General features: G+C 37.0%; 2 long non-coding RNA genes across 2 annotated transcripts in view; one reads left to right on the top strand and one right to left on the bottom strand.

The window, feature by feature from the left end:
• LOC122531652 overlaps nt 1-12,602 on the bottom strand; it is a 34,046-nt gene extending 21,444 nt beyond the window's left edge. The window contains exons 1-3 of the long non-coding RNA XR_006307349.1: nt 12,466-12,602; nt 11,765-12,090; nt 11,010-11,315 (exon numbers count right to left, since the gene is read on the bottom strand). This is a non-coding gene — a long non-coding RNA (uncharacterized LOC122531652). The remainder of the gene's footprint in view (nt 1-11,009; nt 11,316-11,764; nt 12,091-12,465) is intronic.
• On the top strand, nt 11,320-19,587 carry LOC122531653. The gene is made up of 5 exons (XR_006307350.1): nt 11,320-11,375; nt 11,462-12,079; nt 12,197-13,342; nt 18,270-18,457; nt 18,870-19,587. It is a non-coding gene; the product is annotated as an uncharacterized LOC122531653 (long non-coding RNA).
• Nucleotides 19,588-24,997: the final 5,410 nt, after the last annotated feature.

The raw sequence follows: 24,997 nt of genomic DNA, 5'->3' as shown, positions 1-24,997 counted from the left end.
GATCGGAAAACGAAATTATGTATGTGTATGTGATTTAGATAGGACAGCCAGGAAACAGCGATCAGACGACATATAATCAGGCATAATTATCAGTAATGAATTCTGTATCGATCACTATTAATCGACGAACCTAGTTGCACATAATTGCACCGCCGCGTCGCCGATCTATCTGTATTATGCTAATGGTTCGCTTCATTCGCAGCTTCGGTTTACTAACTGTTATCAACGGCCATTAATGGTCATAAACTGTCTAATAATAGGTTAATCGCGAAAAATCGTAATTTAATATGACGGGCAGACATTATTGATAGAGTGGACGATAAAAAATAGTGTTTACGATGACGAAAAATTTACAAGATTCAAGGGAAATTTTCGATGAAATTCAACGATATTCTGTCGATGTGAATGAGACATCCTGCTATAAAAAAATTTCATTATTTTCGACAGTGAGGAGATATTTTTGATAAATGTATCTGCCAATTTTTGGCGAAATTCTATCGACACGGTGTGTTGATATAGGGATGTTTTACTACGAAAAATCTTATTTCGATGACGAAGGGATATTTTCGATTGAATATCTACAATTTTTGATAAAGGGGAACGAATTTTATCAAAATTCTACATTTCTGGTGAAAAATCTACGATACTGTGCTGGAAGCTGGAACATTTCTTTTAAAAGGGAAAACAATATCGCGTTCGAAACTGCGATATCATGACAAAGATTAATACAGCATGTCGGAAACGCGTGAAACGTGGATTTCGAAGAGAAACTGTCAATTCTTATTGTTATAGACCCAAACTATTTAATCCTACCTCGACAAGGATATCACTCAGAAACTGAATATTTCTCCGCGAGTCGGAAGAACGATAAACAATCGCTATGGCAAAGAGACGAGGCGATTTAAAGATTAATTGGACAATAACAGTTTGCAAGTGTCTCGATACTGAACGAGAGTTCAGACGCGTGAAAAAGACGATGCAAAGGGGATCCGTTTAATCTGATTACGTTGTATACGACAACGTGTTAACGAGCCACGGTCGACGCTCGGCAATCGATTGCCAGGATCGAGTTGCTGTTCCTTTCGTTCCGACGGAATCCGTGGTACACGCTTGGAATATCACAGAACCGTAGAACGACGTGCACGGAGAAATGAAATCTTTGGTCAATATGCGTGATAAAAAGGCACGCTTTCATGTTAAATACGCGACTATACACACACACACACACATATATATATATACACTTCTTTCGTTCTTTCCTTTTTTTTTTTTTTTTCTTTTTTCAACGTGACTCTATCCCGTGCCTCCTACTTTATGCTCCCGCGTTCATTCAACGAGAATTTTTGCCCTGAACAGCCAGATTCTCTCGGCTCGCGGAGTTTTAGATGTTAAACGATATAAACGAGGGATGTTTCACTTCGTTTCTGGAGTGGAGATTTTCTATTGTTCGAGTACGCTGTTATAAAATATTGAATACTCTGGTGACAACGTTAATGTTTTTCTACTTTTTCTGCTTAACATTTCAAAAGAGGAGGGGAATTTTTGAAGGATTTTTCTTTCAAATGGAACTCATATTTTTGTTGGAGAAAATTGTACGTTCAGAAATTGTAGCAGAAATAGCAAAAGAATGAGTAGAAAGGGTATATTCATTTACGATTATTAGCGAGTATTCCAATTTTTTTTTTTTTTTCTTTTAGGAATATCAAGAGATTGAATATTTAAATATTGTTATTAAAAATATAAGCAAAAATTGAAACTAGTACTGCTGCAGGTGGATTGAAACTATTAGACACGAAATACTATTCACTCCGAGAATGAAAAATTCTGCAAGAATTCTGGAATTCTTTATTCTAGATTTTAGAACGGAACAGGAGAAAAATCGCAGGTGCTAACTTCGATTTTCAAGCGCCATCAATTCTCACCTGTTTTCTCTCTCTCTCTCTCTCTCTCTCTCTCTTTCTCTCTATCCCTCTCTTTAAACTACTATGGACTCGAAAGTCCATAACGTCCTAGTGATAAACGACGTATGTGCCAGAATTAACAAACACGCGTTTCTCGTGAAACGTGAGAATTTGTGTATTTCTCACACACTTATGCACCGTTGAGAATCGTTCCTTCGAAAACTAATAATTTCCAAGGAAGCAACAAACAAACAAAAAAAGAAAAAAACTAGAGAATGTTACTGTTGGCAAAACTAAATGGTCATTTCGTATAAAATAATATTGCCACTAAATGATCGTCTAGACAAAATTACTCCACTGTTGCGTCAACCAATTCTATTATTAAAAACTGTATGTAATCAACTCTGCGTAAAACAGTTCTACTATTAATAATTCTACGTAAAACGACTCTGTTATTAATAACTCTACGCAAACCACTTCTGTCACCAATAATCCCGCGAAAAACAAACTTTTAAATCAAAAATCAACGTTTAGTTATCTCCTCCATAATTCAGCTCGACTTTCGAGATACGGAGAATCAGTAATTGATAATAATTATAAACATCGAAGAGAATTTATAATCAAAATTGCGCTCACTCGACACAGAAATCGGCATCTCTTGGAGGAAAGACCAACCCGTTAATTTCACAAACGAAACGGACATATGAAAATGGGGAGGAATCCAAAAAAAAAAAAAAAAGAAAAAGAAAGGAGAGGAAGAGCCGAGCAGCAGATAAATCTGCAAAACGAATTGGTGCAACTGGCAGGACGATCGGGAGGCTGAGTTGGAGAAGTCGTCTGAAACCGGTCGGCGTTAATTTATCACCACCTCCCCCCCGACCCTTCAAGGATCTTATTGCGATCACGTATGCTATATTTATTCACTTACTGCCAGCCAGCGTAAAACGATCAGATAATCCGTGCACACTTATGAAACCTCGCGTCGACTTTCCATTATTCGTTTAGAATTCACCGACGATTCCCCGGAGTTGAATCGCGAGTTGAATCGCGTATTTTAAAGTGTTGTCGATATGAAAAAAAAAGAAAAAAAAAATACTGAAAATACTATTTTGTCGGATGAACACTTGGGAGCGTGGCCCGAAAGTATATTTAAAAAATAGAGTTTAACAAACGAGAAAGAAAAGAATTGCGAATGAAAACAAACGCTGCGTCGTTTGTTTCAACATTTATTACGCAAAGTTCGGCGAGTCAACGCGAACGTGTTAAATCGAAACTGAACGCGGTAACGACAATAGCTTTGGAAGAAGACGGGACAAAGCTGATTGTAGGACTAATTAGGCAACACTTGTCTTCTATCGGCATTGAATCTACCCGTGGAGTCGCATTATCCACATCCTGCACGGTGTTGAGCCGTGATATGCTCGAGCATTGTGCTGGTAAACCACATGTCACCCTCGATGGTTAGCTATCGATCAAACATGTACACGATACGTCGGCTTCCCGGCATCCACTTTAACTCTGTACACCATCTTCTTTCAGCAAACATCTTTCTAAACCGTATTATACTCCAAAATTATTCAGACACACTCATATACTACACACGATATTAAAGTAGGAATTGGAAAATTCAATAGTTTCGAAGAATCGAATTCGTTTTTCGTCGTTAAACGTTTTTCCGTCATTTAACTTTCTCTGTACTTGAAAGATTTTCGCGTTGCACTCGGGGACTGTGTCGCTCGATTTGTTCTCTCGCGTGGAATCGGCCACCTTTAGGTTCTACGAATTAAGAAACGACAAAAGCAGCACCAAGGAGAGAAGCCATAGGTGCCGAAAACACGGACTAATCCAATCGCTCGCGAGAACGAAAAAGAAAGGAAAGAGAGAGAGAGAGAGAAAGCCGCGACTCTTTCGTGCGACTCCACGCCAGGAAGCCTGCGAACAAAAACGACGTGAAAAACAAAAAGAAAACACTTGTTTCACGGTGTTCCGAGGAAAAAGAAAGAGCGGGACGCGCTATTATACGTACATGCATGCGAACGCGGTATAAAGGCTGTTTCAAACGAAAGAATTGAACGAGAAGCATCGACGCGAATGGGCGAGGAACTATTCTAGTCGGGATGTAGTAATTTTTCGTAAGGAAATTATACGAATAATTGTACGAACTTTCCTTTCACTTTGTCTTATATATAAGACAATATATACCACGATTCTATTTACATTCGTAATTGGATCGCGAATCTCATATATATGCAATTTCATAATTTTGTGAACACGATTGCAGGAAGGAAGCCTACTACTCTTCTTTCAACATTTTCTGTGATTTCTCTGTGTATTTTCGCGTGTCTGGCGACGAAAATTTCAAGACTGATAGAAGCATTGTTCGTTGGTGGAATCGCGACGAAATGTCAGGGCGTTTTTGTTCAAAAGCAACAGAGGTAAAACTTGAAGAATAATGTCAGGGTTCCGCTTACAAGACGGCGCGAGAGGGATTAAATTAAAAATATCTGCTTTGTCGTTCGAGTAATTTGTTGCTGCGCTCGCTTGCAACTTGCTAGAACTAAAGTCCATAGTTCAGGGACGTGCGATCGATTGAAAACATAACACGCAGCGATACAATGTTCGATTCGACGTTGTGGGATCCCGCGATGATGGGCCTTCTTTCGACGAGAACGTTCGCAGAACGCGATGATTTATGCTAACGCAAATGCGAGTTCCTTGTTCAAAGCGTGATTTATGTGGGCGAGTGTCTTGAAGAGATAGAAGACCACTTTATTTTGGAAAATATACTGAGGCGCCTACGGAAGAGAGGAATCTTTTGGTATCGTTGGAAAAGGTTCCATTACAAATTTGTTTTGCAATTTCAGATCGCTCGTGATTTTGATAGAAATCATTTGCTTCTTTTTTGGCAGCTATCTTTTTTCATGATTTTGATATTATTGACGAGAATTTTATTCTCTGAGTTATTTATAATTTTTATTTTAAATCTCCAAAGAGCCTCTGTGACATGCATCTGTCATATTTCTGTTCAAACTGTTGGTGAAATATTGTAGCCTCGCTGTTATGAAAAAATTACAAAAGGATCCGAGACGTCGTCAGAGAGGTGAAGAAACGAACGTTCGAGAACTACGGACGAAAATTCTACACGAGTGTACATTAATATTTATGACGACCCTAGAACGAGGAAAAAAGGAGAAACAACTTTCTCTGTTAACTGTTTGTCGTCTCTCAACATATTCAACAAACACAAAAGTTCATCCCATATAAGATTTACATGTCGTCTCCTTTTCACATGAATATCCCCAGACGTATGTATACTGACGACAACCATTATGTACTTTCGTCGCATCTCCCAGAACAATTTTGCACACGCGCATTCCCAAAAGATTATCTAGGATTATTCGAAATTTTATTTCTGTTCGTGGTGGATCAGTGGATGTCATGATAATCGTACTCTATCGGATATATGATTTGGTTAGAATTTTCAACGACGAGAAAGAGACGAAATGTCGAGGAAAAATCGTGAAACTCGAAATTCTATGCAGTGAAATATCCTCGCACGGGGATCGGAATGGAAATAAATCTATCAAAAACGCCGAGATACCAAAGTAAATTTCCATGTCTCGTTGGACAGACCGGTGTCCTAAATCATTAAAGGACAGTTTCAACATGGCCGCCATTAAAACCTGAAACGCTTTCCTAGTGAAAACTAGATGAACATCAGCTCGTTGAGCATTACAAATACTAACAGTATTTCGTTCTCTGCACACACAGGCTAAAGTCCTACCGAGCGGCTTTGCATATTCATTCGTCTGCTCCTTCCGTAACTATTCCCGCGTAGAATGCGAAATGTCTCGGCGAAACACGACGGAAATATCTCACCGAAAGTTGAGCGTATCACACGCGTGAGTCATAAGTTACAATATATCGATGCCTGCTAACTGATAACTCACAGTTGTTTGATATTGCTCTCCGTCCAACTATAATTACGTGTCTGCGAAGAGACTGAAAATATCCTATAGTTCTTCGTAAACATACTAATAATTTTTTTTACACTGGTTTCACGTTACACTTCTGGCTAATTAGCTGTAACTTTTCAAATTTTGACGGCTCCTGTAATTTTTGTTACTCCTAATTACTCGCTGGACTTGGTTTTAGAACACAAAGTTCCGTGGAATTAATTTGCTGTTAACCTTCGATGACCATGCGTATAGCTAGAGGCTGCTATATTTACGTGGGTCGTTTACCAATTGTTGTAGTCTACTCTAAGGGCAAAATTTTTTTTTTTTTTTATAACGTGTGGAAAAAGCGTAAGCGGAGATAAATTCAACCGTGTGCTACACCGTGGGTTTCAAGGTAAAAAAAAGTCGACGAAAATACAGTTCTTTTATTTAAAAAATCCTACATTAGTCTTTAGTTGCTACGCACGAATCAAAGTCTTTTTTAATCTTTTAATCTATTTTAATTAAGTCTTTTCAATATTTTAATCTATTTTAATTTTTAAAACGAAAAGATAAATATTATCAGACAACTTTCAAAAACGGAAAAATATTCAATTTAATTACTAGTCGCTTAAACAAAGGTTAAACTAAATCCATTCGTAGAAAATAAATTTGCTGCCGCGCACGACGAAATAAAAAAATAAAATCTACTCAATCGCCAACCAATATCTAGAATTTCATCTTGGGAAATCACAGAAATCTTACTCCGCAATTAATTCTAAATACCAATTGAGAACGAAATTAAAAAGAATTCCCTAGGAAAAGAGTCACATTGATTTTCAATCGGCAAGTTATTAAGTAACTGATTATTTTTATTTAATAAAACTAATCTCTGAAGTTTCTATTTTAGAAATAAAAAAAAAGTATCCACGTTCTTTTCAGCTATCAACTTATCAGATGAAAAGGAAGTGAAAACTTATTTCAAAAGAGTCATGAAAAATTGAGCGACTATTGCATAATACAAATTAACTGATATTAAATCAATATTAATTCACGATGAATGAAAATTACTTAACAACTTGACTTCTCCGTATCTAATGCAATCAATGAATTTAGAATGGTTGTCAACATCCATCTGTTGCACGTCCAATGAAGACGTATAAACGCTCGATGGAGCAGAAATATCGTTAGAAAACGGGAGGACAGGTGAAAAGAAATATGGTCGAACAATTTTCAGCAACGCACGTTGGGGATTCCGTGTTTCCTCGAGGTTAAACCGATTGAAAATTACTGAACAAGCTAAGCTACGAGTCGGGATGATCGTTCGGGAGGAGAACAGAGAACGGAGAACAGAGATTTATTATAATTCCCCAGTAGCGTTCAAATTTATGGTAATTGTGTATTTTCCATTTTTATGGCTTCTACTAAAATTGTTTAATAATTTAAGAGGCAGGATAATACGCTTCGCACGTGTGATTTCTCGCGCTGAAGGTGTTGCAAGCAATCCTCGCTTAAATGTTGTTCTTCATTGGAAATATTGTAATTTTGTGCGCGGATTGGAGTAATATCTTGTAATTCAGTTTTATAGTCAATTACACGGCAATCACGCTTAATTTACTGTTTGTAGGATTCGTTGAAGAAATTATCATTTAACTTCGAGAATATTATTTTAGAATATAAATAGAATTTTAACTAGATTTAATTTTTAACTAAGTTTTGTTTAAACTATCAATAACTGCGCAGAAGTACTATAAAATTCACACAAGTTTGGTAAACAATTTATGAAATATTTCTGTGGATCCAGAAAAATTTTACTATCTTCGTTTAAAAAAATTATATATACAACACGAAATTGTTAAATTTAACCAACTGATGGAAAATTATATTCTTAAATCTTTAGGAAAATTTTATTCTACTCTCAATCCTCCAAAAAATAGCCTGTTATAGAATTTTCGTCGATTCCAGTGCCACAATTCGAAGAACTTCTTTAACAATTCTAACGGCAGAAGCTCAATCTTTTCTTTCTTGAAAGAGAGAAGAAAATAACAGAGAACGATCAGTCGCGGTTGCGTAACGAATCGATCGCTAATAGGAGTCACGAACTCGCATTTTTTTCCAATTCGACGGCCCATCGAAGTCCAACGAGCTTACATAATCCGCGATTCCACGTCTCCAGCCGCGACTTCCTGCGACACATCGCGAGAGAGATCGTTCCCAGCTTTGTTACGGACACGCATTGCATCGCAAACAAATACGTAAATCTACACTATTGTCGCGAGAATGAATTTACAGCCAGTCGTTGGTATTCATTTTTGAAAGCTCCTGTTCTGGCGCAGAACAGAATCCTCCGAGGCGTTAGCCAGGTCAATTCTTAAGAAGCCTCGACCCTGTCGAGAATTGCCAGATGTCCTGTCATACTCTCATCTAAGGACACTTTCTCTGGCCTTGGACAGAGAGACAAGGTGTGGAAAGCCTCGATAGGGCAGGAACAAAGCCCAGCCTAGGAAAAGGAATACTTGGCTATGGCCATAAAATCGTAGATTCACGCACAGAGCAAGGAATCAGTCACAAGCAGTCGGTCAAAACAGAGAACTAGCGTGCCCGATTCATAACACATCCACATTTACAATCAATATTTGTATAATAGTGAAATATAAGTATTTATTCTCGTCCTCATTCATAAAAACATCTCTCCGGCGGCTCGTTTGTTCACTTCACCGTCGCGCTGCGCCGTAACAGCTTTTACGTACCATTTAAAATTACATGGTTTCATTAAAGAGCTGATGAAAGAAAAAAACTTTCGATACGCAGCTTCGAAAAATTTCAAACAAACCAAATGCATAGATACAGAAATTCAAAAGGCTCGAAAGCCGAGAGTTAGTTAATTCCTAGTCGCCTAACAAGCCGGCGTATTCTCGACTAAAAATAACGAGATCCATTTTCTCGACTAAAAATAACGAGATTCATACTCGAACTTTACCGCGACGAAAGCCGAAACAAATCCGCGTGAAAGCAAACGCACCGAGGAACTCTATGGTGGTGTTTTCTGCAGGTATCGAAATAGTTGCTCGTTTGTTCACTCGTGTTTTCCCGCCTGCGTGGAAAATTCCCCTGATTTTGAAGTGCAACTCGCGGGAACGAATTTTCATAAACAGGAACTCTGTTTGTGCATTTGAACAGGTTGTTTTTAACGAATTTCGCGATATACGATGCCCGCAGTTTGTATAAATTGGCATGTCTCGACGAATTTCTACAACAATCGTTGCCGATTCCACCCGGCATAATTGTTTTATTAATACTGAAATTCGTGTAATTTCAAGCTATAGCTTGCTGTTTCAATGTTAATCGGCAATTTATCGGAGCAGCAGCAACAATGATTTAGAAAATTAATGGAGCAGTAATTTCAGGTCTGCTGATTAATTTATTTAAAAACAGTGATTGACTACAAACGCATTTGTGTTACACTCCACGGATTACAACGTAGGATATTGTTAAATTTATTGTGATATAACGTGAATATTTATTGTATAATATAGCGAACGCTCTACTTTTGAATCGTCGTTCAATTGAAAAGCATCAGTTGCGGTTTATGCGGATTTATTCGTTGCTTCTGAAATCATTCATTCTTCCAAATCATGAACATTAATAATGCGATAATTGACGAATAAATACTTTGATCGATGAACTTCTATTTCAGCGAATAAATTTTCTTTCGCTTCGGAAATTCCCTTTTGCTTAATTGATGAGACTTTAATATCTACGTGACAGCTAAGAATGCAAAATTCGTGAGACGCAATCAGGGTGCTGAATTTTTATACGTGCGCGGTGAAATTTCCGAGCAAGGATGGAATAATATAAGTTTGACGAGCGAAGATGAAAATTGCCGGAGGAATGTGGGTTTTCAGGCGAGAAGAACCGGAAACATGGATAACGAGAACAAGTTAACGGAAAAACTTGGATCCGCGAGAATAGAACGCCCCTCTTCGTCAACTTTAAACAATCTTTTCCGAGCTTATACTACAGCAACAGGAGAGTCGCTGGTACGTCAAACAATTTCATTGAATGAACGGGGTTAATAACTAATTATTCTCACTTCGTTTCGAACGATATTGTACATATTGAGAGAGCTAAACGAATATTACGTTTGTGGAAGAAGAGAAAGACCGACGAGAGGATGGTGAAACTTTCGGTCATGGCTTCGTATGCCTTTGAATGTTAAATATTTATCTTCCAACGACCATTGAAGTCGTGATTGTCAGTCGTTCGTGATGTGGACAATATTAAATATAACTTATACAGCACAGAGTTATATTAGTTTCATTGTCAGGAATGCAATTTTCATTCATCTTTGGAATATTTTCGCGACTCAAGAGAATATCATAAACAAATTTTAGTTCGGTATGCATCCAAGATCGAATGTTTGACTTCTAGTTAATTGGAATTCAAATTTTAATAGGAGGTAGTAAATTTTCCTAACACAAAGTTCGTAGTGTAGAAACGTCAATATGAAATTTACGATATGGAAATGTTTATAAGTCATAGCGAACAAAAAATTCTAGAATTTTTTATACTTGACGCTTCTATACTTGTACGCTTTTATACTTATACGCTTCTAAGCTTGAAATATTCACAAAAAAGAATAAATTATTCCTTTCATTACCGACTGCTACAAAATTATTCGTATTCCGTCGTTGTAATCGTTTTCTCTCCACAATAGCGTCTGATCTCAGCGACGTGATTCGACGGGATATCATAAAAAAATCGCGACTATTGATACAAAGTTGATTAACTAATTGTTCACACTTTGTCTCGAATCCCATTGTCCGCGTTACGAAAACGGAAGCGAAACGGAGTATTACATTCGTGTTAGACAAAAGACGGTTTATCTTGTCGCTACTCTTTGCAAATCTGCATTACACACTGTATTTCCTGTTTTTTTTTCCCCCCTCAAGTTCTGATAATTATGCGACAATTCTTGTCGAATCCTGGCGATTACGTGACACACAGCATTGATACCATCGTTCTAACCTCACTTATATTATTATATATTGTACATACACCACCATTCAATAATATTTCGATCGCATACAAAAGAATATCACGATGTTACGGATAATAAATTAAATGAAATAAAAACGAATCTAAGCAGTGATATTTAATAGTGACATACCAGGTCGCTGCCTCTCTGCAGATGATTCAACTTTTATTTCTCAGTCATTTCTTCTTATTGCCTCGTTAATTCGTACACTTTCGTAAAATTCACGCACCATTTAACCACACGTCACAATCGACGCGCAAATTGTCCCGAAACTGATGAATGGTAGTGTATTTCCGACGAATTTTAAAGAAAAGGACGCGCGCGACGCGAGACACTTGTCGAATGCCGCGGTTTGCAATAATTTACCCATCAGCCCTTGCCAGCAACGCACTCGCTAGCTTGCCGAGGAGTGGGGGAACTCTCGAATGTATATCGAGCCTATTGAACATGGCGATTTGCAATAATTTACCCATCAGTCTGTGTACCAGTGCGTACGAGGTATGTATAACACCAATATTTCCTTAAAAACAATAACAATAATTGCTGTCCACCATTGTTACTAGAATTTATTTTTATTTTTCTAGTAACAACGACGTTCCTGCAAAGTGTGATAATTGACATTTATTGTAAAGATACCGCAAAAATGACAGACCGTGGGAAAGTTACGCAACCGCGTGTGAATTATCACTCCCTCGTTTCCTTTTTTACGCATAAAATAGCGCGTAGTATATTCGTTGTGATAAAAATTCTGCTCGATTTAAAAAAAAGGAAAAGGAAAAGGAAAAAAGCAACGAGTGTTACGAAGTGAATACGAGGTTATACAAGTGTCTCGCGTGCATTTCATTGAAAATTAAACAGTGAAATAAAGTCGTAATTTCTGCACTCACGTGATCTCGTGGTTTCTGCTCTCGCCGATTAGATGTTCGTCGTCTGTAAACGCACACGACAATATAAACAGGACACAGCACACTTAAACACGCACTTGGCGCACAAAAACAAGCGGAGATCGCGACGTAAACTAGATTTAAATCGCCACTGGGGAGAGAGAAAGAAGGTTAGACCGCGAAGTCGCAACACAAGCGGAGAACGACACGGTACATACTCGCGAGTGTATCATAATCGAGACAGCCAATTCATATGCGAATTGAATTTAATCCACTTGTTTGCAAGAATGGAGAGAATTACAGAGAATAAATTACACGGTACGTTGAGACTGTAAATTATACGGATTTTTACGATACAATCTGTAGAAATTGAATTTCGTTTACGAAATTCTTCGCTTTTATACGCTCCACATCGTTTTTTTTTTTTTTTTACAGATTATCATCGAAAGTTAAGCCATCGAACGCTTTACAACGAGGAACGAATTGACGGAATCAAATTCTCCGAGCAAGTAATTCGTTAACAATGAAAACATGAAGCTGTCATGCATTCATAAAACGCACAAGACTTCGCAATCGAAAAAGTTCAAAACAAAAAAATTTCACGATCCACGGGGGAGACTACACGAGCAATGGACCAATCTGACTGGCTTGTTCGACGTCGAAATCGAACGAGAGATATCGAAAGGCATTCTATCGACTCGCACATGAACTCGGACCGTCTCGATCGTGGCTGGACGACTTCGGCACGCGCGACGAGTGATTTTCAAATGCAAAACGTGGCACGAGCGCAGAACACGCGCATCAACCGGCACTGAACACGACTGGCTGACTAACTACTGACTGAGAGGCTGCCGTGCAGCGCCAACAGAGAAAGGAACAGCAAGCACGAGAAGGAGGGACATCGCCGGGCCGATTTTTCGTCGCTCTCCGTCGTGAGAAAGCCGCGGCGCGGCAGATGAATGAAAGCACAACACGTCCTCCGTGGCGCGTGCTTTTCGCGCGAATTCGCCCACCACCGTACACGGAAACGACGAACACACGATCCGGAACGACGAACAGCACGACGAACCAGGCACGAAAACTACCCGCGCTGCGGCGCTGCCTAGCTCGCTCGTCCCTGCCCGAACTCGGCCGACCGTGCACGAACATGTACGAACCCGAGCGCCGCGAGTCGAACGCGTTCAATTTATCGGGCGCGCTTCCTCTTAACCCTTTCGACTGCTCCTCTTTCCTTCCACAGTGTTGTTTCGAAGATTGTTTTAAACATTAATTGTTCGACTAAAGAAGAATCGAATAGAGAGAGAGAGTGACGAGGTAAGATTATGGAGTAATATGGAGTAAATCGTATAGACGAATAGTTGAGCATTTCTTTTTACTTGCAGTGTTCGTGTAGTTACTAAATGCTAACGAATAAAAAATTCGAGCAGAAAGATTGAGGTAAGATTAATCATGGTTTAATTAGATAAATGTATAGTCAGATTGTAAAATACCTTTGTTTTCTTTTTATAGTGTTTGAACGATTTGGTTAAGTGTATCTGTGTGTTGTATGAAGTGAGCAGATTAGAGGTTAATTAGTAACAGGTAAGATTAGAGGTTAGTTTGCTATACAATACTATTCAGTAATTGTATATTTGAAACGAAAAGACGAATCAACTTGTGCAAGTAATGACTATTACTTGTATGTTTACGTACTGAAATTAGAAATTGGTGAAGAGTCGAACAATTTAGCTTTTAAAAGTTTTGTATAAATTAAGATTAAACTGAAACAATATATATTTAATCACTCTTATATTATGGAAAATATCATATAATAATTATTTTATAAAAATTTGTAAACAATTGCGATTTTTATCACATAAAATTCAGGGAACATTAAAATATTATTGATGTTTCTGCATGAAAATAAATGTCAATAAAACAATAAAGTCGGCATAGTAATAAAATGGATACTTCTATAAATTGGATACTTCTATAAATATATATTAAAGTCGTATATCTTTTCAACAGTCTGAATTTTTCAGCTTTTTGGAATAAATAACAGAAATAATCTTTTCATTTTCATTTTCCATGTTAGTTTATTTTCAAATAAATTCGTATCCTGTATTTTATATTCCATTCATTTGATCCTCTAATGGAAACGGCAGCATAATATAATTTCTCTTTAATAAACGACGTTTCCTTTGATTTTCAACTGCTCACTTTTCGCTTAATTCATTTTCTTTGGCGGAAACTTCTGAAATAGAATTTGCTAATTTATCGTGGCGTTCTTGAGGTTCATCAATCACTTCATTTTTTCATTCTCTATTTTAATAAATTTTCGTTGAGAAATTTCTTTTTAAAAAGAAAAACTTTTTGCTTCGATAATTATCGGAACGATGAGATATTTTAAATTGAACGATGTAAAAATATCGCGAGTATAAGCGTAGTCTTATGCCCTTCGAAGACTTCAGTTTTTTTCCATATCTCTCGGAAAACTTGGAATTATTTTCTCCACGCAAGGTCTTTCCAATCCGTTTATTTCTGCAACAAATGCAGCAAAACAGAGCCAAGCAAATAATGAGATAAAGATATAAAGAAAAATGCCATTGGCCGATTCGATATTTTCCATTTCATCGAATCCATCAACGAAGACCAACAAAAAAATAGATATCCCCTTGTTTTAGAAACATTCGAAGAATATAGAGAGACCCATCTCTTTCAGGTGAGAAAGAAACGCATAGAAAGAATTAACGTTCATTCTTTATAGTTTTTTTTTATAAACATTTTGTTGAAACAATAGTATCTAGTTATTTAGTTTATTTGTTGAAACAATAGTATTTAGTTATTTAATTTATTTGTTTTTAAGAATTGTGATTTCGAAAAATAACTGTTTTATTAATGTGAATATGAATACTCAGTTCAAATACTCAGCATTTCAAAACAATAATAACTAAAGTGAATTTACAAAATAACTTTTACATTGATATTTTTCTGTACAAAATCCTAAAGTTTCAAACAAGGAAAATTGATTTAGAATTAGAACAATCAGGACTGTCTATCACTGTCCGACTTGCAAAAAGTAATATTTCATTAAGTGCAAACTCCTTATTTGCAGTATAACATTTTCTAGAATTATTAAATTGTTCTTGTATTCTTAATTCTGTGGAAAGAAAATAATCCCCGAAAATTTTCATTTTCGTAAACCGACGAGTTATTTCTGGTGGTTCTCTATCAGCATGGAAATATCGCAAATTTCTCAGTTCTCAAAGGAGTTTCTGTCACAGTAAAGAAAACAAACTTTATATTTGCGTATCGTGCTGTGCGTAAAATTCAATAATGATTTGACAATATATCGGTGCGTTTATTTTCAGAAAATTTAAACAACGATTTATCACTTTAAAATCTTTGAAAAGACGCAGGCATTCGACGAACACCAGAATAGAATAAAAATAAAATAAAAGAAGGATATAGAAACACGATTCGCGAAATTCGACGATTCGACTTTTTATTCTATTTTCAAACAAACTGAAATCAAATATTTTGGTAGAGGATATTGTATGTAAGAATGTTTACCTGTACGAAAAGTATTAAATTTACTTTCTCATTCGGGGAAATATTTTCGTTTAATTTTGGTTTCAACTGAAAGCTTGGAAATCTCAAGCTTAACCGACATTAAAAATTGTGAATTTCTTGTTTGATTTTCGCTGAAAAGAATCCATGTATCAGCAAGAAATACCGAGAAACAGGAAATGAGATAAAGTGACTTGGGTTTGTTCTTGAAGATATGAAAACACGTGCATATTTCCTTTCAAACTTTAAGTGTAAATATTTTAAATATGAAATTATCAATTTAAACAAAATATTTCTGTCATAGAATTTCAAAGAAAAAAATAGCAAATATGATAATATTCCCAAGACAGAGAATATTTGTTAAAAAAATAAATCACTCGTTTGATTGTCCAATAATAGACGATTTCCTCTCTAAGATATATTTCTAGAAAAGATGCTCCACAGCCTGCATCCATTGATTATGTCGTATATCATTAATGTTTCTCGTTTCTTGACATTCGCCTCCATTTAACGGGGACATCAGCCGATGTATAATGAGAAACACGTGACTCTAACGCTTCTGGCATTCCTCATCATCCAATAATTGACGTTGCGCGTTTATCGTTCGATATATGGTCATTCCGTCGATAAAAGTACATCATTAGACACACAACCAACAACGAGAGCTCGGACACGCGACTTGGAAAGAAAAACTATTACAATCATTTTCAAGAAATTGCTTGGAATTCTATTTATCTGCTCAATTAATTGCACAAAAAGAAACAATTCCTTCTATTTGGTACTTCTCGACGAATTAAGCATTTTGGGGAATTTAGAAAATTCAGAAAATAATCACTGAATTGACCGTCATTTTTAAATAAATTTTTCAAAAATACAGGAAAGACCGACCATCAGATTCTTTTCCCAGTGACTATCTTTTCGACCAAATCTATTCTTAGCATCTGCTTTAGAAAACACAAATGCTAAGAAGGAACTGCAGATGCGGGGCGAAGTTTTTGCGAAGCCATCCCATTTTCTGAGGGAAATTCGCGCGTCTCGCGAGCAAACGAAAAAATCTGCTCGGAGGATAAGTAGATCCGGCGAACTTTCTCCAGGGGAACTTTTACGAATCGAAAGTTGCCGGCAGCTCTATCCGAAGAAAAGAGCCCGAATACTTCCCTCGGAGTTGGAAGCAGGGATTTCCTCCGATACCACCGCGATTTGTTCCCCCTATTGGCCCTGCACTCGTGTCAACCGTGCGCAATTTCCTCTTCCAATCTTCCCTACCGATAAAATGGACAATTTACTCTTTGAAAGCATTCGAAAATCTTTAAATATTAATCTCTTTTTCTTGAAAGAAATTTTTGAATCGAACGAGGTGGCGTGTTCACGGCAGTTCACGGAAGTATTCGAACAATTATATCTCCTCTGATTGTAATATTTGTATCGCGGAATGACGTAATTATATTTGACGATATTGCATTCGTGCTCAAAATTTTAGAACACTGTCGATCTGTTATGAAGCTGGAACATTCCAGCGAATCGCTTCTAGCAATTTGAATGATTTAAAGTTCCGTTAAACGATGTAAGACCAAGAGCTTAATTATTTCTGAGAGTCTATTACAAGTGACCAGATTGCATTTACAAATGTCTCAGCGTGCCAACGTAGCTGCGCTTCACCGTCAAAATTATTTAATTAACGCCATTAGTTGCAACGGCGCAGACAGCCCTGGTATGAATTACATTTCTCGACAGCAGTGTAACAAACGTGTTATGTAATTACATGAGCACGCTTTATCACGATGCAATTCCAGATGTTTCGCATCGAAAACTTGAATATAATTAAGGAAATTTGAGATCCCAACGGAATTTCTGCGAATTGAATTGATTTGATTGAAGACTAGGATGAATTCGTTGATATTAATATTATTTTATTGCCTTCTGATTGCAGAATTCAAATTTCTGTAATTTTATCTGAGTTCGATAGATTTGAAATGAAATTCGATTTAAAGTTGATGTATAAATATTTCACTTTATTTCAATTCTCCATACGTTTGTTATACAACTTATACTCTAAAACGTAATTTATATGATAATTCACGGGAGTATAAAAATTTTTCACACACTTTTATCATTTCACTTTAAAACTTTGCTTTTCAGTCTTGAACTTCTGCAAAATTTCTACCTCGAAATAATGATTTTAATGGCAATTTGCGATAAGATCGTCTTGACGTAGAATATGCAAATTTCTTATATCGTTATTTAAAAATTCTCTCCTTGCTCGTAAGCATAACCTCAGAAAGTTTGTCTTACGTAACGATACACTCAACACGTTGGTTTCCTTAATATTCCATAATTTATAAAATACCTTACGAAACTCCGTAAACTCCAATTCGAAAGTAATTGAGAAATTTACTTAATTACACGTACCAGCTGATCGATTATTTCTATAACAAAATTTGTTTAATGATTATTATTTTCGAAAATTTCAGAAATATAAATTTCTTTAAAACTGGCACACTGTAATGAAGATTAATTAGAATCTTTTGGCATTTTCTAATTGTTCGTTGGCGATTTTAATTCTATCCAAGAAACAGAACTTTTGCTAGAAAATGACTTCGCCAATTAACAAAGCAAATAGAAATAATTTCACGTTGAAAATTCTTTTCTTTCTTTGTCAGAAAATTTAAATATATATATAAGAAGCTTGATCAATAGCATAAGCACTTGCGTTCCAAAAGATTTTACAATACAGCTAACCATCACGCTCTTGCAATAAATTTTTAAAACCCGGAGAATCCAGATTTTCTTTTCTCGAAAAGACGATTTACAAATATTTCTGAATCTATTCCCCCCGATTAAAATGAAAATCATCTTCACATGTTAGAAATTCCACTGTAGAGGAACGTAAGTGGAAATATAAAGCGGTAATACGTGGCCAATGAGATGGAGTAAAAGAGCGAAACGATTCTGTTTACAGAGGACCGGATTCCTGCGAGCGAATATCTGGATGAAACGTGCGCCGCACGTAGGCACGGAAATTTATCACAGAAGAGGCATTATCATAGTGATTAGTGGGCACGTTCAAGCACCGTGACGATAGTTATGAGGAACAGGAGTCACGCTGATAAATTCGGCGTCACGCACCAAAGAATGTACGCATCGCCGGTACGTATTTGCAACCATGTCACGTAATTCTCTCTCCTCTGCACTCTCGTTTTATCATTTTCCGCCGTCGATCGAATTCTTAATATCCCTCGAACGCTCGCCACGCGATATAACTCGCTTGTAATAATATACGAACACTTGTAGAAACATTTCGAAAGTTCCATTTTAATCAATCTGTCAACGTACATTGGAACTTTATAATTCATTTTGTTTGCAACAAAAGTTTAATTCTCACTCTTCGTGAGATTTTTTTATGAGGTGTAAATCAACAGCTTCGTGGTCATCTATTTTTAAAGTTCATTTTTTTTCATTCTTTCTAGTAAGATTTAGTTGTTCCTTGTAGAACATAAAAATCGATTTTCCCTATGGAGTTTTAAATCCAAAATATTTTTACTGAAGAATTTTCTTACAGATAGTTAAATATGAGATACGATACAAATTTTTTATGAAGCTACTGTTCGTTTGAAAAAAAATCAAGAGACAAGATTGGCCGATTGACCACGCGTCAAGAATACGTATCAGTTTATGCCGAACTAAACGAGAATCTGAGATAAGGATATCAAAGATATTTTAAGCATCCTCTTAGCATAATCCTATTTTAAGACGCGTATTGGCCAGAGGAATCCAAACGCAACAGTGGACACGTTGCACAATAATTTTAACCGAAATTTGACACACGCGTCTAACATGTTGATCAAATAACGAAGCGAATACGAATATCAGAACACCAACCATTCCTCGTTGACGATGAAATTTTTACGAAAGAAATCTTACAGCCCAACTCGATGAAATTACGCAACCATAAAAGAGATCTGTCAATTCAAATAAAAAGTCAAATAAAAGATATCGAAGCTAATGTACAATCCAAACACGGTTAACAGTACTCTTCGTGGATTCTGAGAATCCATTCAGACGTGTGTTTTATGTGAAATCGAACGTCAATCGCGAACGGTGCCTTTGGATCCCGTCTGCACCATCTGAAACACTCACCATTCATATTAAAGAGCGCAAGTTCACTCACCTCTGCCGTTCAAGAAGTTCGTTCACTTCTATAAACTCTCTGTAGTGGCAACTAGGGTGAAGAGACGGAGGAATTAAATTCGAATACCGTTATTGGCCCAAAATTTCGTTCAATTTACGAAATTTCGATCGCATGGTTGAGATATTAAAGTAGGATTACAGAGGCAATTTTTTTGAAAGCTGAGAATCCCACTGTACTATAAATTAGACACTAGAATATCTATCAATTATTAATTTTCACAAAAATAAAAAAAAAAAAAAAAACATAACGCTGCACATTCTCGAAAATGTTCAGAAATTTGTCAACGTCATTTCCACTTGATTAAGTCGCTTTTGTCTAATTTATATCTTTAATTTCCCTTCCTGTAACTGTTGCAAAGCGAGAATGATTCTGACACGCGATTAATTAACGTTCGTTCGTCGTAACAATCGTTTCGTTAAATCGCAGTATTAATTAACGATTAAAATCACCATCGGTCGTTTCATTATGTTATTTCTTCCAAACGTGGAGTGGACGCGTGTGTCAAATCGCATGACAGTATAATTACAGCGTGACGTCACGTGTACACACGAAGCAACACCTGTTAAACACACGCACGACAATCACGAACCTTGTGTGCTGACTCTGTGCTGGCCTAGTCGAAGGAAAATTGATGTGGTCGACACCTGACCGACTAGTCGACTTTTAATTCAACGTTGTGGCTCAATAGGATTATACGTCTGCGTCGCGTTAATTGCATTATGACCATGTGGCAGACATGTATCGATACCAACAGCTCGCGATTTATGTGAAACTTTACTGTTCTATTTTCACTATCTTTCACCATTTTTACCACTCCTTGAATTCTTTATTATTTTTTTCTCCGCGAAAGTATTCACGAATGGCTCTTTTCGATGATAAAATAATTTCTAATCAACAGTAATTTTTAATAGGTGGTACTTCGCAAATTATACATACAATTATAAAATTATAAAATTATAGGTCTATGTGTAACTTAGAAAAATGAAATTTTACAGTGAAATACTATTCTAAAGTTTATTATCACGTGTTTAAAAATTTTCTTCATTGTGAAATTTTTATTTACTCTAAAAGTTATATTATCTATCGTAATAAGTTTATTTGCTAATATTATAAATTGGTAAATTGGTGAATTATGGCTCTCTTCAATGATAAAATAATTTCTAATCAACAGTAATTTTTAATAAGTGGTACTTTGCAAATTACACATACAATTATGAAATTATAAAATTATAGGTCTATGTGTAACTTAGAAAAATGGAATTTTACAGTGAAATACTATTCTAAAGTTTATTATCACGTGGTTAAAAATTTTCTTCATTATAAAATTTTTATTTACTCTAAAAGTTATATGATTTATCGTAATAAGTTTATTCGCTAATATTATAAATTGGTAAATTGGTGAATTATTTTACAAGCTAACTGTTTAAGATCTACAAAATTCCTTCAAAATCGTGGACAATAAAAAGATTCACAGACTTTCACACGGCATATCCGCAATCTTCGCGATTCGTTTCGTGTCGCGGACAAGTGTCAAGAAAATTTGCAAGTTTTCACGGCAAGTGGAAAGCCTTCGATGGGATTTCCAATGAAAATGAAGTTAAAAACGGCAGCCGAATTTGCAATTCAAATTTCTGCTCGAAGGTGGGAAGGGAGCTTCTTCCTCGATTAAAAACTTCTTCTGATTCGCTAATTCCTTGTGCGCAACGTTCTCGTGTCACTGTATTGAATTCTGCTCGCTTCAAAAGCGACACTTTGACAAATTCGTTCAATCTGATGAACGCTCGTCAGGCGAGCTCCGTATTTATTCGAATTTGTATAATTCGCAAACACCGTATAATATTATTTCGCGCGAACGGGCAAGCTATAATTCGCGCAATGCTCCAGCGGCGACTTCGTCCAACGCTCTGCTTAATTTTCTCGATATCCAAATTGGCTACTTTCATTCGTACGTTCAACGAACCGTTTTCATCGCTTTGCTCGCCTCGACGTCCGCACGTCGACGAAAACGAAGAAACGAAGAAATGAAATTGCCGTGTGCTTTTGTACATGGCATCAAACGCGCGCTGGTCGCGATAATTGTAACGCATGTTTGTTATCGAATAGTAGAACGTATTGTCACTGACGTTTTACGCTCCTTTCGCTTCATTTGATGGCGATATTTATTTCAATGACACTCTGTCGAAAGCTAACGTAATTTTTACGTCAGCTTTCCGCGAAGTGACGCGCGAGAAATTTATATTTCAAAAGCAAATGACCTGATTTATGCATGCGGGGAAAGCTATGAAAAATAAAAATGAAAAAAAAAAGAGTAGAATCGCGAAGGAAATTAATAATTTAATAACTTGCGAATGAAATGTGCCTTTTGTATTTACCTACGTCCTCTGTGAAAAATGCACGTACGTCTTATTTTTAAATAAAACATTCCTTCCGTTCTTTTCCAGAGTGGAGAGAATGTTTCTCGTAATTTCGACGAAACGGTCGAAAACAGTTTTCCCCCCCTCCGTTCCCTCGGGAACATCGAAAACGCGTTCGAGGCCCCGCTATTTTCGAGATTGCAAGCCGCGCAATCGATGAAAACACGCGGTCGACAATTTTTGCCAACACCCGCCCGTTATTAACGAAATTCGCGGTGCAAATATAAAACGCGCGCGGCATTGGCATCGCTTCAAAAATGAAACTCCCCGACACGCGTCGCCGCGTTTGCGTGAAAAGGAAAAAAAAAGTGCTAGAAATCGTCATCGACGATTGACAGAACTCGAAACGCGACCTAAATGCACATGTGGGAATTCGTTTCCAATACGAGAACGACATGAAAGGGGATATTCTTAAAAGGGGAAAAAGAAAGAAAGAGAAACGGGACAGTTTGGACGTATAAATTTCCATTCCAACTTCCTCTATGTCGGAATTTCTTCTCGTTTTAGCGTCGATTAAACTCCAGTTTTCGCTTCTTAAAACTGTTACTCTCGTTTCGTGTAATTTTCCACAACTCACCGTTCAAACGGCGATTTAAACGGACGTTCAGCAAGTTTCGAGAATTTGTAACTCGAGCAGAGCTCGAATACTTAAAATATTTAGAATCTTTGATCGAACGGATCTATCAAATTGTTGGAATTTCCAATTGTGTTTGAATTATCAACTTCGAAGCGTAATTACGAAGTGTAAGTCTTTCCAGTCAATCGTCTTTCACAAATTTTTTAAAATTTTATTTCAATCTCAAAGGGAAAAGGAAAATTTCTATTTCGTTCGATGTCTCGAGACGCGTCTGAGCAAAGAAATATCTGAAGCCGGTGGAAAATATGTTCATTATTTTACGTCGGAGGGACGTGGTACGTGCTCTTGTTTATCCCGGAGCGAAATTTTCACCGTGACAACCGTGACATTGTGTTTGAACCGTGTCTTCGTGGCCGATGACAAACGACGCTTGTCGTTTCAATTAACTTCTGCAAATATCCTTCCACTTGGCACTCGTTGATCGAATAATTTTGGAAGTCTACAAATACCCGTACCGCTGCGTTTCATTAACGATCCAATAATGTCTCGGGCTACCAAAATTACGAGTTGCACTCTGCGAATTTCGTCTCGAAATATATTCATTCTCAACGAAGATTCTTAATGAAATTATCTTCTTAATGGAGTAGAATTCTATAAAACTCAAAATTCCACCCCCCCCCTTCTAAAAAAAACAAAGAAAAGAATTGCTTAATTAAATTAAATTATCTAATTTGAAATTTCAGGAAAGATTTTACAAAATGGATTGCAAGTTGACCTCGATTCTCATAAATTTTATGATATTTATAAAATCTCAGATGTTGAAAGTTACTTGTCGCGAGGTAAACTTCTTTATTGACGGGATACGTTTGTTATTTTATAACTTGTAACAAAGCACAACGCGGAGGGGACGCAACGATAATTAGAAGGAGAATAATTACTCGGGCGACGAATGAAAGAAAAAAAAAGAAAAAAAAGAAAAAACCAGAAGTTTCACATTCGAATGAGCAGAAAACTCTGGAGAAGGAACTACGATGGCGGATCTGTTGTCCGCAAAGAGGGCGCAAACACGCCAATGGTTAAGAAGGTGCAAGGAAATTGCATTGTGAACAACCACGGAGGTTCGTCCTTTGTTCTCGACAAGGTCCTGTTCGCGAACCTCTCGACAAAAGGATTTTAATGATTCATCCGATAGACCGTGCCTCGGATTTCCACCGGCTGGACAGCTCCGGTGTGATTCCGCTGTCTCGTTAACGACCTCGAAACGATCGCGCGCGAAAGATTCCTTCCCTCCCTTCCGGACTCGAACGGATTGCAGGATAATGAGCAACTTTTGTATTCCAGATATGCTCGCGAAACTTGTCACGATACGATCCAATTTCGGACATTTGGAAATGAAGTCGAGAGGTTTGCTTTCTTCGAAGAGTCGCGAAATTTTATTCAATTTGTACGAAATACCATTTCTCACCTCATCTTTAAACATTCGTCGAGAGATAAATTCTTTACAGTTAAATTCAATTTCTTCGCCAGCAGAGAACCATAATTAATTCTCGTGGGAGTCGAACAGCAAACTAATTAACTTTCACAAATTTACCAACCTTCCCATGGAGGGACCTATTAAAAATCGATGCTCCATTATTGCAAGCTGGTGGCACGCGGATTAATTAGAAACCCTAATGAAACTCGATAATCGCCCGCGCTAATTTCTTCCACATTTTTGCAAAAATTGCTCCGACTATTCGGCCAATTTCAGGTAAATATCTCGAGACGGCGATCTTTGAAAAGTTTCCTTGGAAAAATTCTATCCTCGTTGAAATTGCTCATCTTGACTGTGACATTAAAATATGAGACTATTGAAATATAATCTAACATGCAAGAATATTACCCACAATACTAGACAATTGAAATATTTAAAATACTACTCTAGACAATTAAAATATTTAGAATACTACTCTAGTAGAGTACTAAAGTACCAATAAAGGAACTAGAATCTTTTGTTCACATATTTAAAAATTGCGAATTACTGATATCCGATTCTACCGTTAACGGGTTCTCGTTCAGCAAAAGAAAAAAAAAAAAAAAAAAAAAAATACACGAAAATTCGCAAGCCCACGAAAAGACAGGTGAAAGACAGGTAGCCGTCGTGTCATCGACAAAATGGTCTGGTAATTTGTCCCCCTGCTCTTTCACGAATCGCCAGGATTCCAACTCTCCATCAGGAATCCGAGCCGCTGTGCGATTCTCCCTCTTCGTTCCAAAGTATTTGCGGTGTATGCGCGTGTATGTCAACGTGTTATAACGCGTCCCGATAGCCAGGCATAAAGCGACGGCAATCGCCAGGGTAAATAACATTCTACCACGATGAAAATCGCAATCGATGCTGCTCCGCCGTCAAAGAAATTTCTCTCGCCGAAGCTTCTCTATTTCTCCTCGCTTTTCGCGGTCGATCGTTACGTAACCGTAAAGGCGGAGGAAACGTAAACCCGGTCTATTAGGAGATTACCGAGAAG

The sequence above is a fragment of the Frieseomelitta varia genome, unplaced genomic scaffold (genome assembly GCF_011392965.1).
Source record: "Frieseomelitta varia isolate USP_RPSP 00005682 unplaced genomic scaffold, Fvar_1.2 scaffold_410, whole genome shotgun sequence".
Taxonomy (NCBI): Eukaryota; Metazoa; Arthropoda; class Insecta; order Hymenoptera; family Apidae; genus Frieseomelitta; species Frieseomelitta varia.
The sequence above is the reverse complement of the archived record's forward strand: the minus strand, read 5'-3'. Positions and strand labels throughout refer to the sequence as shown.